The sequence below is a fragment of the Rhinatrema bivittatum genome, chromosome 6 (assembly GCF_901001135.1).
Source record: "Rhinatrema bivittatum chromosome 6, aRhiBiv1.1, whole genome shotgun sequence".
NCBI classification, from domain to species: Eukaryota; Metazoa; Chordata; class Amphibia; order Gymnophiona; family Rhinatrematidae; genus Rhinatrema; species Rhinatrema bivittatum.
The window spans coordinates 272,865,526-272,885,287 of NC_042620.1; the positions used below are offsets into that span (position 1 = coordinate 272,865,526).

General features: G+C 46.1%; 1 protein-coding gene across 1 annotated transcript in view; it reads left to right on the forward strand.

Moving 5' to 3' along the window:
* The window catches only part of ZMYM3 (zinc finger MYM-type containing 3), a 453,384-nt gene that overhangs the window by 228,811 nt on the left and 204,811 nt on the right, over positions 1–19,762 (forward strand).

A 19,762-nucleotide genomic window follows, 5' to 3' on the forward strand; every position in this document is an offset into this window, starting at 1 on the left:
TGGTAACATTAGGGGAAAGAGTATCTCTAGAAACTTTAAATAAAGCTGTGGGATAGTTGCACGAAGGACACACAATATTATTGATATTGGCAATGGTCTGTTCAGCTTCAGTTATAGAAACATAATCAGAAGATTCCCAAAGTGAGAGAGTAAGAGGTGTGGCATCGGAGTACCAAACTGGAACATTAGAGAAATTAAGATATAATTTCTCACTCTTCAAGTTGAAATGTATAAGCAAAGATTCAGCAGAAGGATATTCAGTTGAGATGGAATTAGGTGAAGTTGAATTTGAGTTTCTTAGCTAAAGAAAATAAAGCTTTAGGATTATAACCAATGTTATGTATTTGTTTTGAATAGTAATCTTTTTTTTTTTGCCTCACTGATTTGATGTTGATAATCATGTAATAAATTTGTAAAGATAGAGGTTGTTTCAGCTTTCTGATGTTTACCCCATCGTCGTTCAGCTTTTCTCAAAGATTGACGAAGCATTTTAAGAGGAGAGTTCAGCCATGGTTGTGGTCTAACTTTTCTCTGTTTAGCTCATTTAAAACTGAAGAGAGAACAGAATCTTAATAAGCAATAGAAGTTGTTGTGTTAGAAAAAGAAAAATTATCTAACAATGGAGAGATGGTAGAAGTGAATAGTGTGGTGTCAATACTACGGCGACGAGTATGACTGGATTGAGAAATAGAAGGCAAAGGGGAAACAGCAGTAATAAGAAATTGCATTTTAATTAGAAAGTGGTCGAACCAAGGGACATTCAGTATAGATAAGGACTTAAGACAATGCTTCAAAAAAGACTCATTAACAAAAATAAGGTTCAAAGTATGACCTAATTTATGGCTTGCAGATTGAATTAGTTGATACCAACCAAGGACTTTCAGAATCTCCAAAAATAAATGGCATTGTGAAGAAAGAGTAACCACATCAACATGTAAATTAAAATCACCTAAGATTATCAACTGATTTAAATTGAACTTAGATGAAAGCAGTTGCTTAAAAAAGGGGGAAGAGTTAGCATTAGTTTAAGTGAACAGTAGTCTAAATACAAGGAAAAACCAGTAGTAGAGGCAGTAAGCATTTCATAATGAGAATCTTTACGAAGATGGTCAGATTTTAGTTTCCAATATTCTCTGTATAAAATCAGTTGGCCGCTTCCTTGCCTTCGCTTCAGAGGTTGAGAAAAATAAGAATAGCCAGTTGTTAGAAAGCTGCCTCGAAAGGCCTTGCATTCTGTTGAGAGCGGCCTCGAAGGGCCTTGCATTCTGTTACACTGGGATGTTTTAGTGTGCCCTTGGGCCTCAGCCTGACCCCAGACGGATCCAGGGTCGAACCGAGGGTTGACGGCGTGTTCCACCAAGGCTGACTGTCTTACCCTCTGCCAGGCCGGCAAGCTCCCATGGCCAACAACAGATGATGTTGGAATGTGAATGGTCCTCCGACCATTCCAAGCCCTTTCGGACCTGCTGCATGGAGCAGCAGACCTGGCCTGAGGTCCAGGGCAGACGGGCCTTGACACGAAGACATAACAGCAGAATTGATGCAACGGCATCGCGGACGAAGACATGACACCAAAGCTGATGCAAAGACATCACAGATCAGTGGTCGATGCAATGGCATCCCGGACCAGGGTCGATGCAACGACCTCAGGAACGAGACGTGATACCAAGAGTGATGCAACGGTATCCAGGACGAGACGAGGAACTGACGAAGACCAGACAAGACGAGAAGCTGGGCAGAAGGACATTGGCACTGTCTCTCAGGGCGCCCTACTCAGCCCACCCGCGGGACTGAATCGCGGACCACCCTGTCCCATTGCGCACCCTACACAGCCCGAGGAGGCTGGTCGCGGACCACGCTGGGAGCGGGACAAGCACAGGGAAGGATCCAGTCGAAGCAGAACTCAAACGACGGAGCCGATGTCGTCCGAAGCTCCACCAATGGCTGTCAGGACATGATGGCTCAGGAGCCCAGGACACCAGTCCAACTGCAGGCTAGTCCCCACTCGGCAAAGACGTCATCCGAGAGACTACTGGCCTACAGGACCAAAAGGCTCATGAGCGTTGACGAAACAGCAAAGGGCAGAACATCAAGGAACCTGGGACATCAGGAAGCAGAAGACCCAAGACGAGACACCAGGACACCTGGACGCGGACCTTGGGCACGAACATGACTTAGCATGACGAGATGAAACAACAAGAATTCCATGGAGAAGACGAAGAAGACCTGACGGAGCTCTGGCAGGCAGGAGCCTCCAGAGTGAAGCAACTCCGATGCAAGGCAAAGACTGACGGAGCAGCCCTTTTATAGTGCTGAAGCAGGAAGTCCCATTAAAGGTGGGGCCAGCACACTTCCTGTGTCTGGCCCTTTAAATGTAGCAGAGAGGCGCACGCTGGCACCTAAGGAGAGCAGGAAGTGCTGTGCAGGACCGCGAACAGCGGCCTGCACCGACGTCAGCACAGGAAGAGGCAGGGCTGGCCTGAGATGCAGGCCCTGATGTCGGCAGCGGCTCCCGCTGCTGCAGGAGGCCCCGAGGGCGGCTCCAGCCGCCCGGTGAGACCGGGGCTTGCGGCCTAGTGCCGCGAAGATGCAGGAAACGTCGGCGGCGATCCCAGCCACACAGGGGAGACAGAAAGTCCACGGCTCCGGCTGCGGTGAAGAAGAAGAGTCCGGGCGGCCTCTGGGCCGCAGGCAGCAACAAAGTCCACGGCTCCGGCCGCGCTGGAAGGCCCGACGTCTGCGTCCCTGCCGCGTCGGGTAAGGAAGCAGCGTGGCTGAGTGGGCCTGCTCGCGGGGGAGACCCGCGAGCAGAAGGATTCATAACACCAGTAGGGCAAATCTGATTCAAAATAATAAAATCAGACTAAAAGCCAGGTTTCAGAAATACAGCAAAATTCTGGTTGGTTGTCATATTAAATTAAGGATCAGATGATATTTACTTTTGATGGATTGAGCATTTAAAAAAAAAAAAAAAAAAGACACATGTAAGTGTAGAGTCAGTGAAGTTCGTCGCAAGAGGAATATGAGTAAGGCAAGATGGCCGATGTAAAACCATTGAGAACTGAAGAATAGAGATCACCATACCTTCCTTGGCCAGATATTGTAGGAATTGAAGAAATGGATTGGTCCAAAATAGCAGGATAAAGTACTTCAGCCTCAGCGCACATGAAGGAGCGCCAAAGGAGCTCATTTGTTGTGTGACAAGGTGTGTGCACCACCGGTGCACGGTGCCTCTGGTGTCGCACGCCGGTACTTCACCCCCTCCTGTCAATGACATGGGAGGGGCGGGGCCAGGTGCCGCAGATGACAGGTTCTCTAGAGATGGCAGGCCCATCCAGGGTTCAGTGCTGACTCTCCTGACAGAGCCAAGAGGTAGAATCTGGCTCATTGGTCCGGGGAGAGCAAGGGCAGCAGCAGCAGAAAGCTTTTTCACGGTGACGCACTTGCAGCCTTTTGGGAAGCACATGTCACATGGCAATTCCAAACTTCTCAGAGGTCATTGCAAGCTAGCATATCTCATAGGGGTTGCATACGACCATGAACATCTGGGTCCTGCTACATCTAGGTAAGCAAACTGTCAACTCTCATCTACAGATGGTGAGGGCCTTGGCCCATGGGCTGTCATGTTGGTAATGTTAGCTGTTCATGGAGGCTATACAAGGATGTTGGTCGGACTATCTGAAGGCTAGATTGGGAATAGTGTGGCGTTATGTCTTCACATGTTGAAAGGTCGATGTTCATTTTGTCTAAAACAGCACCCACATGTCATTGAACTAAAGGTTCACATCAACTATCAACTATATCAACATATCAACATATCAACTATATGGAACACCATGCCCTCTGAATTACGCCAGGAACTCTGCCACAAAAAATTTAAACAAAACCTTAAAACCTGGCTATTTAAAAAAGCCTACTATCAATGATCTGTATCCTCAACTACTCTTCCTATCCGCCACAATCTCTCATATATTGCTTATATTCTTTTAATACATAGTTATATACTGTATTGTATTTGTTCAGTTACCATGTTAAATTGTAAAGCGCAATGCTGTATTACTGTTTGAATGTAAACCGAGGTGATGTTTTTTACGTACCCCGGTATAGAAAAATCTATAAATAAATAAATAAAATAAAATCAAGGAACCCAAGGCAAAGCTGTGTTAGAAGCTAATAATCTAGCCTGACATGTCACTGGTAGCTACTGGGAAATAGAGATGTCAGGGTGCAGCAAGGGCCTTTGCCTGTCCAGCTCAGGGCTAGTCATATTGTCCAACTGTATGTAGGTACATAGAAAAGCTGCAGAGTAATATGTTTGTTCTAATTCCTAGTAGCTGATATAGTCTTTATCCTGTCTGTGGCAATCCTTAAAGCCTCTAGACTGAGGACTCCAGGGAAGACAAGCTTGCAGAATAGTCATTTTCCAAGCAGACGTTCGACCTTTCACATCTTATCAGCTTTGAGGCCCTTACCTGTCTGCATGGCTGCCATTACTTGAGGCCAACATAGCATAGTAGCTGTCCTATAGGATGGGTGTCTTGTGGTTTTAGATCTTTTTCTACCTTGTGGATCCCAAGACCAAGGCAGGTGTGCTGAGAGACACTCACTCATCAGCTCTGTGCATAGCATTACGGTTAGAGAAGGTGTTGTCAGCTGATGACCTCATGAGCCAAACGCAAGCCTCTTTCTGAAGCCTGGCACTGGACAAAATATATATGCCAACTACTCCTAGAAGTAGCATGTGATAGGCATGATGTCTTCAGCATTTTCTGTGTTGTAAAGCAGAAAAACAAGCATGTTGGGGCACCTGAGACCTTGAGGGGCCATGTCTGTAATAAGGACAAACTAGAGAGCATATATGCTTCTGACAGATGTCTTTCAGCCTGCCAGATGTACACAATCTTCTGTGAGGATTTATGACTCTGACTACCTTAATAGCAAGTAGGGACAAGCCTGGCACAGATATCATTGATGGTTTATGACCAACAGGCCAGGAACAATAAAATAGGTCCTTGGTAGGTAACCTAAATGCTGGAGGTATTGTGTAAGCCACGCTGTCCTAATTGTCTGGGTGAGTGACAGGCTCTGTTAGTCTCTATCTGTTTCTGTGTCTGGAAGTGACTTCCTTACCCATACCAAAGCATAAACCAGAGCATGCACTATGTGCACTCATTTAGCACACATTGGCTATACAAGCTATCCTGTGTTTCCACTCTTTCAGGCCAATGCAATATTGGCGCGTGGAAAACGTGTGCTCATGATTGAGTGCCTGCTCTCATAACGTGTCGATGGACCTCTCGAACGCCTGATGCAACGTGAAAATGGGCTGCCGTGGTAAAAAGGAGGCGCTAGGGGAAATTGTGTGCCCCTAGTGCTCCTTGGCAGCAGGCGCCCAGGAGAGGTGGCTGTCGGTGGGTTAGGAAAAGGGATACTCAATTAATAAGCATCTGTTTTCCTAACCTGTGACAGTGCACAGATTAGGAAAAGGGACGCTCTTAAAATTGAGCATACAGTACAGCTCTAACGTAAATTGAGTATCCTTTTTCCTAACTTGACTGCCGGCACATTTTTTTAATTTTTTTATTTTTTAAGTTCCTCCGACTTAATATCACCACAATATTAAGTCGGAGGAACTACAGAAAAGCAGTATTTTCTGCTTTTCTGTCAACTTTAGGTGCTTCTCAAAATTTAACGTCTGCTCCGGCGCAGGTGTTAATTTCTGAGGGTAAAAATGTGCCCACTTTTTTTTTTTTGCTTCAGGAGGTAATAGTTAATTGCCTCGTCAACATGAATTTACATGTGATGAGTGCTATTAGCTTCATGGGGGGGTTGGTCGCACGTTTTGGATGCGCTAATCCCCTTATATAAGGGATTGTGGATGTGTGTCCTACCACGGGTAAACCAGTGCACTCAGCTGAGCCTACTGTATTGCATCGGCCTTTTTATGATGGATGCTACAGATATGCTCATGTGTAGGTAGGGAGAATATGGCTTCACACATTGTAACCAAACATTCATCCTTGGCCTGATACTGTGTGTATTCATTCAGGTGAGAGAGGGCTGTTAAAGGCTGCCTCAGAGCTCAGATATGTTGTGCCTCTTAGCTGGATTAGTTGATATCTGACTGTTGTGTACACCTCGGCCCACCCAGTACCTAGAGTGGGCCTATTGGTATTGGGCGATATGCCTTGTTGGAAGAGCTTCAGCTGGCTGGGAGGCTGTGATGTTTGGAGTGGAGGGGTGGGATTTAGATGTCCACTTATTTTGGGGATGCAGAGATGGCAAGAAAGGGGGAGGGCCAATGGTGCCCACATGCCAGGTACTTTCAGGTTCTACAGATAAATGAGGATGGAGTTTGGGCCAGTGTGTGGATGATACCTAGGGGCGGGGGAGGGGGCTGTATGCCTGCCAGGACACCTATTTTGATGATCTCATTTTCTAGACAGAGGCCTACTTACCTACTTATCTGTTGAACATGTCCTGCTACCTAGACATTGTGCCTGCTAAACAAGGCCACAGAGATTCTGCCTTACGTAGCTACAGATTTTTTGGATGCATAGAACAGGTGGTACTTTTATCCAGTTGATTATAGAGGACAGGTTCTGTCGCTAACTGGAGCTGCATAATTTATCCACTACCCAGCCTAATGAATATGCACCTCTGTCTACCTGCAGCCTGCTAGAAGTCAGTGTCAGCTGTTGTGTGATAACTGTTGAGGAATCATGGAGATGTGTAGGATAGAGCTTGCCCAGTGGCCAAGAACAGACAGTAATGAGGCCTGCTGTTGCTTGGGACCAAGCAGACTTCCACACACACTGTCTCCCACCCCTGCACTGCCTTGGGTAGTTGATCTGTACATACCTCTTAGGTTTCCTCTTGCTGTCTTCCTTGGGAGCATACAATAAGCTTTCAGTGTTCTGTCATAGGCCATATGGTCCTGCATGTGAGAAATGTGCCTAGTTGGAATGGCCAGTGGCGCTCTGGCATGCAAGGTCATGTGGGTCCCCAACCTTTTACCCAGTGAACCCTTAAGACAAAATCCATAGAATGAAAAGACACAACCATTTCAAAGTATGTGACTTCTTTATTATAAAATATGTGGAGTCTCCATAATGAAAGCAAATAAACATCTTTGGTAATCACATTCTGCAAGGACAAGATATCAAATAGCACATGACATTGTAACTGAAATGACCAGCACATTTATTGGACACATACTAATGTAGTTACAATAGGCAACATGACATATACCCTATTGCATTTTTCTCCTTTTGCAAACTCATGATTACAGCAAAGAACATAGAAAGCGGAAGTGGCACCCAATAGCTACAGTACAGCTCTAATGTTAAAGCAGTTGCCAGCACAAATACGTGATGGCAAGAGAAGGCCCAGACAATCCATTTTCAGAGTACGCTCAAAGGGGGACAGCCTAAGGGCCAAGGTAGCAGAGTTCAGAGAGCAGTGCAGCATGGAGACAGCGAGACCAGGACTGGAGAGCACAGCATGGAGGCAGGAGCCCCAGAAGTTGAGGCAGCAGCATAGAGGCAGCAGGACCAGGAAATGAGATAACAGCATGGAAGCAGCAGCCCTAGGAGATGAGACACCAGCATGGAGACAGTAGCAGCAGCAGCAGGACCAGGAGAAGAGACAACAGCAGGACTATGACTGGGGACCACATCAAGGAGGCAGGAGTACGGGTAGAACTTAGAGGAGGGCATTAAAAGTAGGCAGCAGGATAACACAGGGAGACAGTAGACCATCCCCATCAGCATCCTGGCACAGGAACTCTGTAGTCGAGTTGATTAAACGAATCTGTAGTCGAGTTGATTAAACGAATCAACTCATAAAGCTGGCCATACCCTAGACCTAATCTTTATAAATAAAGGTCTCTCCCTATCAGCCCCAGTAGTTTGCTTGCCAATCCCATGGTCTGATCACAAGCTAATCCGCTCATCCTTAGCAACCCACCTCCCAAGCACTACTACCTCATTAAAAACCTCGATTCAATTCAGAAAACTATGCAATCAGGAAACCCTTATCACACATCTATTGGAAGAACTAAAACACATAAACATCTCGGACGCTGACTCAGCCCTCTCATCCTGGTCCTCTATAACCAAAAAGGTTGCAGTCAGACATGCCCTCTTATCTCCAAAACCATCAACTCTAACAAAGAAAAGAAAAAGCCGTGGTATACCCCCGAACTTAGACATTTAAAGCGGGAACTTAGAAATAAAGAACTCATCTGGAGAAAAAATCCGACTTTGGAAAACAACTCAGCCTTCAAAACCATCATGCACCAATACAGGATCGCTATCCTACAGAAAAAAAAAGATTTCCACTCTCGAAAAATCCACCACTTCATCTATGATCCTAAAGCTCTTTTCTCCCTGGTCTCATCCCTCACTAAACCACCCACATTCATCATTCCAGATGAAAAATCTGCAAGCAAAGCCGAAGAACTCGCTATCTTCTTCAAAGAGAAAGTATATAACCTACTTAAACCACTCCTGGATCAGAAAAAAACTTCCCCCCAACCTCCTCTCTCAACTTCCAATCCTCTTCAAATTTCAAGCCTTGAAGCCTTCGAGCCAGCATCCACTATTGAGATTGAAAATATCCTAAAAAAACTTAAACCTGCATCCCACCCGCTTGATTCGATTCCTGCTAATATGCTCATTGCTGGCGCCAAAGCTATTTCTAAGCCCATTGCTCAAATCATTAATGCCTCCCTCACACAGGGCTTAGTGCCAACCCCACTCAAACTCGCTATACTAAAACCCCTCCTAAAAAAGCCCAACCTCTCTCCGGAAAATCCAGCCAACTTTCGGCCTATAGCCAATCTCTCATTTATAGCTAAAATCCTAGAAAGATTGTCAACCATCAACTCTGCGAATTTCTGGACGATAACAACATTCTCGCCACAACACAATTTGGATTCCGCAAATCCCGAGGCACTGAATCCCTTCTCATTTCTCTAACCGACAATATTCTCTTAAACCAAGAGAAAAAACACCCTTGCCTATTGATCCTCCTTGACCTCTCAGCGGCGTTTGACACGGTCAACCACAAGATCCTCTTAGACCGTCTAGCAGAGATTGGTATCAAAAACACAGCACTCAACTGGTTTAAATCCTTCCTACAAGACAGGTTCTATAAAGTTAAGATAAACAACTATGAATCTCAACCGATCAGTTCTAACCTTGGCGTCCCTCAAGGATCATCTTTATCCCCGACCTTATTCAACATTTACCTGCTCCCACTCTGTAACCTACTTTCTAAGCTTAATCTAACCTACTACCTTTATGCGGACGATGTCCAAATACTTATTCCTATCACCAAATCCTTGCAAGAAACACTTCACTTTTGGAATTCATGCTTCCTCTCCATATCCAATCTCCTTGCTGATCTATGTCTAGTACTGAATACCAACAAAACAGAATACCTCCTAATCACCCAAGAAGGCAACTACCAACTCTCCAACACTCGCTCGTCGGCACCACATCCTCTTTCTACTCTCTCTACTCAGGTTAGAAACCTAGGAGTTACCATGGATAACCTACTGAATTTCAAAAGTTTTATCAGTAACACAGTGAAAGAATGCTTCTTCAAACTCCAGGTTCTAAAAAGACTCAGACCTTTATTGCACCCCCATGATTTCAGATCAGTTCTGCAAGCAATCATATTTTCTAAAATTGATTACTGCAACTCCCTTTTACTTGGACTCCCTGATATCTCCCTGAAACCGCTACAAATGCTCCAAAATGCCACTGCCAGGATCTTAACTAAAGCAAAAAAAAGGGACCACATAACACCAATATTAAAAAAATCTCCATTGGCTCCCTATAAAACACAGAATCACCTACAAAACCCTTTCATCCATTCATAAATCCATTTACAAAGCCTCATACCTAGATCTCAGGATCCCATTCCAGCTACATACTTCCTCCCGTCCACTGAGAACTGCGCAAAAAGGCTCTCTGAAAATCCCTCCACTTAAGATTTCGTCAAACAAAAGAGCCTTCTCCACTGCAGGTCCGATCCACTGGAACTCTCTACCATCGGATCTTAGGCTTGAACAATGCCCCCTCACTTTTAAAAAAAGACTTAAAACTTGGCTTTTCTCTCAAGCCTACGATTGAGTATATCCACAAATCCCTCCTCCAGGTCTATGCCATATAATACCTCTTAGCTCAACAACTAAAGAATTAATTTTCCAATCCATCTAGTCTATTTTGCAGATATCTTATTCATACTGATTCTTTTAAATCGCCTGTATATAACATGTCTATTACTACTGTTGTTTTTAATGTTATTTGTTATTAGTATTTATTCAATTTTCTCCAAGTTCATTTTCCTGTTCCATGTAAGACTCGCATGTTAAGTCACTCCAATGTTATATGTAAACCGAAATGATTAGCAACATTGTTGCTAGAATTTCGGTATATAAAAAAATGTTAAATAAATAAATAAATAAATAGTCAGGACAGGCCCAGCAGCTTTCTTTCATTTAGCCGGCACCGGAACGCTGTAGTCAGGACGGGCTCAGCAGGCTTCTTCCATCTGGCACAGGAACTTGGTTGTCAGGTTGGGCCCAGCAGGGTTCTTCATCTAGCCAATAAAGGAACTCTGGACAGAGGACCAGCCAGGCTTGGTAGCATAAGTTGTCTTAGCTGTATTTTTTTGTGCACTACTGAGGCCTCTTGGCCCTTTTCCTTGGCGTGGCTTTTTGGTTGGGGGTGGCAATTATTTAGGGGGCCTATCCATGGTTCGGCCTTCTAGTTGGCAACTATTGCATAGCGTGGGGTCCTGGGAAGCTGGGGAGGGCACCGGTGGAGGCTCTGGCATTCTTTGAAGGATATATAAAAATATAGAAGCATAGAAATGACAGCAGAAAATGATCCAGCCTGTCTGCCCAGCAAGATTATGCCAGTATATGCTGCACTGTGCAGTTACCCTCATGCGTATCAGTTTCCCAGATTAAAAGTTAGGGCCCTTGGATGCTATCCGAATCCAATTTTCCCTAACCCCTGCATGGAAGCAGAGAGCAATGATGGAGCCGCATCAAAAGTATCAGGCTTAATGATTAAGGGTCGTAAAAGCTGCATCAGCAACTTACCCCCATATTTATTTGTTCCCCAAACTGTAAAAGTTGGGGCCCTCATTGGCTACTGTCTGAATCCAATTCCCCTTTTCCCACTGCCGTTTAAGCAGAGAGCAATGATGGAGTTGCATTAAGCCTTGATACTGTTATTTGTTTAAGGGTAGCAACTGCCACACCAGCAAGTTACCCCCAACACTCTTTTTTCTTTAATTCCATCCTCTAGCCTTTAGGGATCCACATTGTTTATCCCATGCCCCTCTGAATTCCTTCACTGTTTTCGTCTTCTCCACCTCCTCTGGAAGGGCATTCACCACCTTCTCCGTGAAGAAATATTTCCTGAAATTGGTTCTGAGTCATCATCCTCCCTGGAGTTTCATTCTATGACCTCTAGTTCTATTGATTTCTTTCCAATGGAAAAGGTTTGACAATTGTGCATCATTAAAACTTTTCAGGTATCTGAAGGTTTGTATCATATCACCCCTGCACCTCCTCTCTTCCAGGGTATACATATTCATATCCTTCTCATAAGTCTTCCAATGCTGACCACTCACCAATTTGGTTACTCTTCTTAGGACCGCCTTCATCTTGTCTTTATCCTTTTTATGATACGGGCACTAGTACTGAACGTAGTACTCCAGGTGAGGCCTCACGAAGGACCTGTACAAGGGCATTATCACCTCTCTTTTTTTTCTTACTGGTTATTCCTCTCTCTATGCAGCCCAACATTCTTATGGCTTTAGCTATAGCCTTGTCTCATTTCTTTGCCACCATCAGATCGTCAGATCATCAGACATTATCACATCAAGGTCGCTCTCCCAGTCCGTGTTCATTAGTCTTTCACCGCCCATCACATACAGCTCTTTTGGATTGCAGCACCCCAGATGCATGACTCTACACTTCTTGGCATTGAATCCCAGCTGCCAAATCTTCAACTATTCTTCAAGTTTTCTTAAATCACTTTTCATTCTCTCTACTCCTTCAGGCACGTCCACTCTGTTGCAGATCTTAGTCTTATCTGCAAATAGACAAACTTTACCATCTATCTCTTCTGCCAGGTCGCTCACAAAGATATTGAATAGAACTGGTCCTAAAACAGATACCTGTGGCACTCCACTTAACACCGTTCTTTCTTCAGAGTAGGTTCCATTTACCATTACATGAAGTCTCCTGTCAGTCAACCAGTTTGCAGTCCATGCTACTATCTTGGCACCCACTCCCAAGCTTCTCATTTTGTTCACGAGGCTCCTATGTGGGACCATATAAAAAGCTTTACTAAAATTCAAGTAAATTGCATCCTGTGTTCTTCTGTGATTCCAATTCTCTAGTCACCCAATCAAAAAAATCAAATCAAATTTTTCTGACAGGAACTTCCCCTGGTGAACCCATGGTGCCTCAGGTCAAGCATAGTTCACTATCCTTTCCTTCAGCAGAGTCTCTATTACTTTTCCCACCACCGAGGTGAGGCTTAACCGGCCTGTAGTTTCCAGCCTCCTCTCTGCTCCCACTCTTAGGAAGCAGGAACACCACCACTCTTCTCCAATCTTGTGGCACCACTCCCGTTACCAGGGATCTATTGAACAGATCCTTCAGTGGACCCACCAGCACATCTCTGAGCTCCCTCAGTATCCTGGGATGAACCTCATCTGGCCCATGGCCTTGTCCACTTTCAGTTTTCCTAGCTCTTCCCATACATTCTCTTCTGTACATGGAGTATCGTCTACTCCACTCCCATCCATAGTCTTGTCAACTAGTGACGGTCCTTCTCCAGGGTCGTCTTTAGTGAACATTGAACTGAAGTATCTAATATTTTGGCCATTTCTTAGTCTCTCTCCACACATTGATCTTTGTCATCTTTCAGTTTCACTATACCACTTCAGTCCTTTCTCTGATATATCTGAAAAATGTTTTCATAGCATAAAGTAGATGGATTTAGAACCAATGGGATATATGCTCCCCTGCTAGGAGATGGAGTTAAGTTTCAAAGCTCATGTCACCTTAGATACATCCCTGCAGTGACCTCAGCCCTTCAGTATCTCTCCGTCTCCTAGCAGATGTGGACGTGCTTTCCCTATCTGGATTGCAGTACTCATTAGAAGAGGAAAATTTACCTTTAAACTGTAGAAAGATTGAGCCCCGCTCTCCTGCAGTGATTCCTAAAGGTTCCTGCCCCAGTTGAGAATTCCTGAGGCAATTTTTGTGATCCCCTAGAGGTGTGTCTTGGTCCGATAGCCGTTTCCCGGTGTGGACTTTGCTGCTGAAGCAGCTGAAAGGCAGCAGGTGCAGGAAGCCAAGCACGGTGGTGACAGCTAAAGCCATCTCCCCCCTGCAACTGGAGACCGTCTCTGTACTCAGCCGGTAAACACTGAGCCCAGTTAAGTAAAGAGAGAAAAGGATTCCTTCCGATTCAGAGATGTGGAGGGGCTTCGGTAAGTCTTTCCTCTGAACTCCTTGCTTGGTGCACTGTACCGGTGATGTTCCCGATCCCGTCGGGGTAAGGGAAGGGGACTTTTGAGCGGCCCCCCCCCATGGGCTATGCCCCACTTCAGGCTCGGTGGGCACACCGCGTGGTAGGCTGCGGCGGCGCCATCTTGCGCGTGGTTTTGTGCTTCTCCATTGCTCTCCATAGAGCGCCGGTACGCGCAGTGCGTGCTGGCTCTGCGCTTTGCGCTGACCTCATAACATCGTTCATACGTACGCACATACCCATGCGCATATGTTCCCGCATCGGTACAGGATCTGTGCGCACTCTATTTCAAGCGCTAGCCGCTGAGCGCACAGTTACCTTTTATAATGGCTTCGGCAGCAAAGAAGCATAAGTGACACTCTGTGTGGTGCCTGCCATATTAGGGTTACATAGTCTGACCTTCATTCTTACCTGCATACTGTGAGGAGGCCCAAGGAGAGTTGGACTCCCAGAAAATTTCTAAGCCCAGCTCCTCCCATTCAGAATATGGGTCAGCCATGATCTTAACCGGTAGCACCCTGGATCTGAGTAATCCCGGGGCTGGATCTACCATGGGAGAGGGAAATTCAGCTGCACTACCCCAGTTCCTCCTGGGCTAGGCATGGACCCGGCGGCCTTTTCTTGGATGGAATTTTTTCAAGACCTTCAAGCCTTCATACAGGCACAGTCGGTCTCTCCTGCACCTGTCCAGACCGTACCCCAGCCGGGAAGGCCTCGCAGTCCCAGCCTTATCAGCAGGCCTCGAGACATGCCTTGCCTCACCAGTTGTATCCCTGACAGGGACCCAGACACCACGGATGATGAAGGGAATGCAGATTCATTGGAGGAAGGGGAAATCCCTCCAGGCTCAGAGCCATATTGGACCATGTTACAGTTTTTCCATAGAGATGAATTGCTGGCCCTGGTTTCCTAGACCCTGAAGACCCTGGGAGTTCCTGGCGCAGACCCTATGACGGAACCAAATAAGAATCTTATCCTGTGTCTCTACGGAAAGCCTCTTGCTATTTCCCGAAGCTGGAAGCCATCCAGGAGTTGATTGACCTGGAATGGGATGCCCCAGAAGACATCCCATTCCAGGTCAATGGAATGGGATGTCTTCCAGCATGAAAGACATCCCATTCCATTGGAATGGTTAAAGGTGGTCGAGCATTGGAAGCTCTATATCCACCGGATCCGGCGGCCAGAGAATGCCTGCGTTTCCCCAAAGTGGAATCCCTGGTCTGCGTCATTTCAAAGCAAACAATATCCCAGTGGAGGAAGGAGTGGCCTTAAAGGATGCGTATGATAGGCGGTTGGAGTCCATCCTTAAACAAGCCTTTGACATGACAACAGTGATACTACAGATTGCTTCCTGTTGTGCGCTGGTGGCTCGCTTGTGCCTGCTTCTCTCAAGAGAGAGGCAGGTAACAGGGGCCTATTCCAGAGAGCATATGGAGCCCACTGCTGTCTTTTTAGCGGACTTGGGCTCTGACCTAGTCCATTAATCAGCCAGAGGAGTGGCCTCAGTGATGGCATCCAGAAGACAGCTATGGCTGAGAAATTGGTCAGCGGACATGACCTCTAAGGCAAACCTCACGAAGATGCCCTTTAAAGGATCACTCCTATTCGGAAGCGAATTGGAAAAGCTGGCCAGAAAGTGGGGTAAATCTCCAGTGCCTCAGCTACCGGAAGATAAGAGAGAGGTTGCAGCATCCCTCGCCTATGAGGGGTTGGGCCAGGGGCTCCCATCGCTTTCGGCCCTACAGGATCTCAACATTTCAGACATCTTGTTCCTTGGGAGGGTCTCAGTCCTATCAGAGTCGATAACCAAAAAGATGGAACGTTTAGGGTTCAGGTTTGGCCCGAACATCCCAATGAAGTTTGCCAAAGCATACACAGGACATGGGGATTAAGGGTCGACTATCCCTCTTCTACCAGTGGTGGGTCAAGATCACGTCGGACAAATGGGCACTGGATAATATTCAAGATGGATACGCGCTAGAGTTTCGCATCACTCCTCGGGACATATTCATGATGTCTCCGTGCCACTCCCAGCACAAGAAACTGGCAATGAAATCTACCTTCATAAGGCTTCTCAATTTGAGGGCTATAATTCCAGTATCTATGCCCCAGGAAAATACAGGGCGTTATTCCATCTATTTCATCATACCCAAGAAGGGAGGGTCCCTTTCGCCCCATCCTGGACCTCAAGAGTGTCAACTGTCATCTACGAGTAACTCGTTTCTTCATGGAAATTCTGCGCTTCGTTATAATGGCCGTAAACCCGGGAGAGTTGTTAACCTCCCTGGACCTCTCTGAGGCATACCTTCATATTCCAATCCAACAAGACCACCGGCATTTCCTATGCTTTGTGGTGCTGGACCGCCATTATCAGTTCTGGGCGCTGCCCTTCGACTTAGCCACAGCCCTCAGAACATTTTCCAAAATTATGGTGGTCTTGGTGGCGGCACTGAGGAAAAAAGGAATCCTGGCTGTTAGAAGAGAGTCTCCAGGTGACCAGCAGGGTGACGTCCCTGTTTCAGGAGCTTGGTTGGGTTGTGAACAAGGACAAAAGCAGTCTCAAGCCCTCCCAATCTTTTGAGTATCTGGGAGTCTGGTTCGACACCATGCAGGACAAGGTCTTCCTCCTACTCTCGAGGATAAGGAAGCTGATGTGCCACAGGAGTCTGTTGATGAACGTGATACGCCCCAAAGTGTGGAGCTATCTTCAGGTCCTCTGTTTGATGGCATCAACCATGGAGGTAGTACCATGGGCAAGGGCACACATGCATCTACTCCAGTGCTCCCTGCTGTCAAGTTGGACTCAAGACTATTCGATTTGCCTCCACCTACCGATGGAAGTATGTTCTCTGCTCCAGTGGTGGCTACAGGAAGCTCCCCTGGGCAAGGGTGTAAGCCTGCCCCCACCGAACTGGCTAGTTCTTACGACAGACACAAGACTCTGGGGTTGGGGAGCTCACTATCAGAAACTGACAGCCCAGGAGCATTGGACCAAGGAAGAGGCGTGCTGGAACATATACTGCCTGGCAGCCCGAGCGGTCAGATTGGCGTGTCTTCAATTCAGCCACATACTCCAGGATCAGGAGGTCCGCATGATGTCGGGAAAACTCAATGGGTAGCATACATCAACCGCCAGGGAGGAACTAGGCACCAGCAAGTGTCTCTGGAGATGGATCTCTTTATGGAATAGGTGGAATTGAATCTACAAATGATCTCTGCCTCCCACATCGCAGAGAGAGACTTTCTAAGCATGGAGAGTCTGGATCCAGGAGAATGGGTGTTGTCAGCCAGAGCCTTTCAGCTGCTGGTAGACCTGCTGGCCGCATCTCAATGCGAAGGACCCCCGATTTTTCAGTTGCATAAGAGATCAGCGCTACCAAGAGATCGACGCACTTGTCCAGGCCTGACCAGAGGAGGACTTAAGAACATAAGAAAATGCCATACTGGGTCAGACCAAGGGTCCATCAAGCCCAGCATCCTGTTTCCAACAGTGGCCAATCCAGGCCATAAGAACCTGGCAAGTACCCAAAAACTAAGTCTATTCCATGTTACCATTGCTAATGGCAGTGGTGCTTACTATACACCTTCCCTCCAAGGTCATCCGCAAGATCGAGCACCTTAGTCCTTCTGGTGGCCCTGGATTGGTTCAGACACCCGTAGTATACAGACAGGCGGAGGCTTCTAGTGGAGAGCCTCCTATGCCTCCCCCCCATAGGGATCTTCTCCAACAAGGTTCGGTCCTTCATGAGGTCCCAATTCGGTTTTGTCTTATGGTCTGGCTTTTGAGAGGGCTTGCCTGACGAAGCGTGGATATTCTGCGGCTGTAATCGCCACCTTGCTCCGCGCGTGGAAGTTCTCGACATTCCTGGCATACGTGCGGATCTGGAAAATATGAGGTCTGGTGCGAGGAATGCGGGGTACCCCCACAAACAACCAAGATCCCCCATGATTCTGGAATTTTTACAGGACGGACTGAACAAAGGGTTGTCCCTCAACTCCTTGAAGGTCCAGGTGGCGGCTCTCTCCTGTTTCAGGGGCGAGGTGAATGGAATCCGTCTGACGCATCCGGACTTGGCCCGTTTTCTAAAAGAGGTTAAACACCTTCAACCATCCTTAAAGTGGTCGGTCCTCCTATGGATCCTCAATCTAGTATTGGACGTTTTAGCAGGGCCTTCCTTTCGGCTGCTGCGCAGTTTGTCTCTATGCCTGTTAACGCTGAAGACTGTATTCTTGGTGGCGATATGCTTGGCTCGTCACATCTCTGAACCACAAGTGCTGTCATGTTGGGGGTCGTTCCTTTGATTTATTCCAGGAACAGTACAGCTTCTCACTGTTCCTTCTTACCAAAGGTAGTCTCGGAGTTTCACCTGAACCAGTCTATTCCTTACCATCCCTTGATAGACGCAAGGTCACAGAAGACTACCGCCTCCTACGCCACTTAAACATCAGTAAGCTTTTAGTACGGTATCCGGAACATTCAGAGCCGGTGCGCAAGATGGACCGCTTGTTTGTGCTGCATGGTGGAAGGAAACAAGGCGAAGCGGCTTTGCGAGCTACCATAGCTCACTGGATCAAGGAAGTGGTCACGGGAAGCCTTTACCCCTTCAGGTTTAAGCTCATTCCACTAGGGCCCAGGCAGTATCCTGGGCGGAAGCTAACCTACTGTCTCTAGTCGACATCTGTCGAGCAGTAACGTGGTCCTCCTTACACACCTCCTCCAGGTTCTATCGCCTGGACACCGCGAGCAACACACCTCCTCCAGGTTCTATCGCCGGGACACCACGGGCAACCTCCTGCCCCATCGGGTATAGCTTTTGTACATACCATTGGTCCTGAGTCCATCTGGCTACATGCTAGGAAATGGAGAAATTACTTACCAGATAATTTTGTTTTCCTTAGTGTAGACAGATGGTCTCAGTATCCCACCCTTGGCTGCCCATGAATGGTATCAAGGTATCACCCATGAGGTGAACATCGATTCGAAGAGCTTATGGGTAAGCTGTCGCCCTAACCCTCGATCAGGGCATCTATAATACCACTGAGATTCAGTGCTTATGTTTGGTTGAGTACAGCTACGGTCAGCAGTTTTTTAATCAAGTTTTTAATTGTTAAGTTGTATCCAAATATTACTCAAGTTTTTGAATAATAATTGGTCCACAATGGCTTTTGAAGAGAATACTGAATGACTGAGGTCACTGCAGGGGTATATCTAGGGTGTCGTCAGCTTTGAAACTTGACTCCGTCTTCATCTGCTAGCAGGGCAGCACATAACCCATTGGTCCTGAGTTCATCTGTCTACACTAAGGAAAACAAAATTATCAGGTAAGTCATTTCTCCATTACTCTTTCAGATAATCAAAATACTAGGGGGCACTCCATGAAGTTAGCAAGTAGCACATTTAAAACAAATTGGAGAAAATTATTTTTTATTCAATGCACAATTAAGCTCTGGAATCTTTTGCCAGAGGATGTTGTTAGGGCAGTTAGTTTATCTGGGTTTAAAAAAGGTTTGAGTAAGTTCCTGGAGGAGAAGTCCATTAACTGCTATTAATTGTGTTGACTTAGGGAACAGCCACTGCTATTACTGGCATTAGTAGCATTGGGATATGCTTAATGATTGGGTACTTGCCAAGTACTTGTAACCTGGATTGGCTACTATTGGAAACAGGATGCTGGGCTTGATGGACCCTCTGTCTGACCCAGTATGACACCTTATTTCTTACTGGAAATAAGATTCTATAGGTAAGCAAAGGAAAAAGTTAAATAATTTCAATAGGTCAAGATTTAACAACTAGGCTATAAGCAACATCTTTTTAAAAGGAATATAAAAAAATCAACCATACCAATAACTTATTCCAAAAATGTAGCTCAGAGAGTTATTAATAAATATCAGCTGGAGAGTTTTTTGGTCTAAAAGCAAGTTCACTGTGAAACCAGATAGATGGGATATAGAGAGAGAGATATAAAGATATACCAATAGAGATATATAGAGTTTATATGTCAAATACGTTCTGAAAATCCAAATGCACTATATCAACTGGCTCACCTTTACATGTTTATTTACAACTTAAAAAATAATCTAAAAGATTAGTAAGACAAGCTTTGCCCTTACTAAAACTATGTTGACTCTTTCCCTATTAAGCCATGTTTGTCTATATGGCCAGTGATTTTGTTTTTAAGAATGGTTTCTACTAT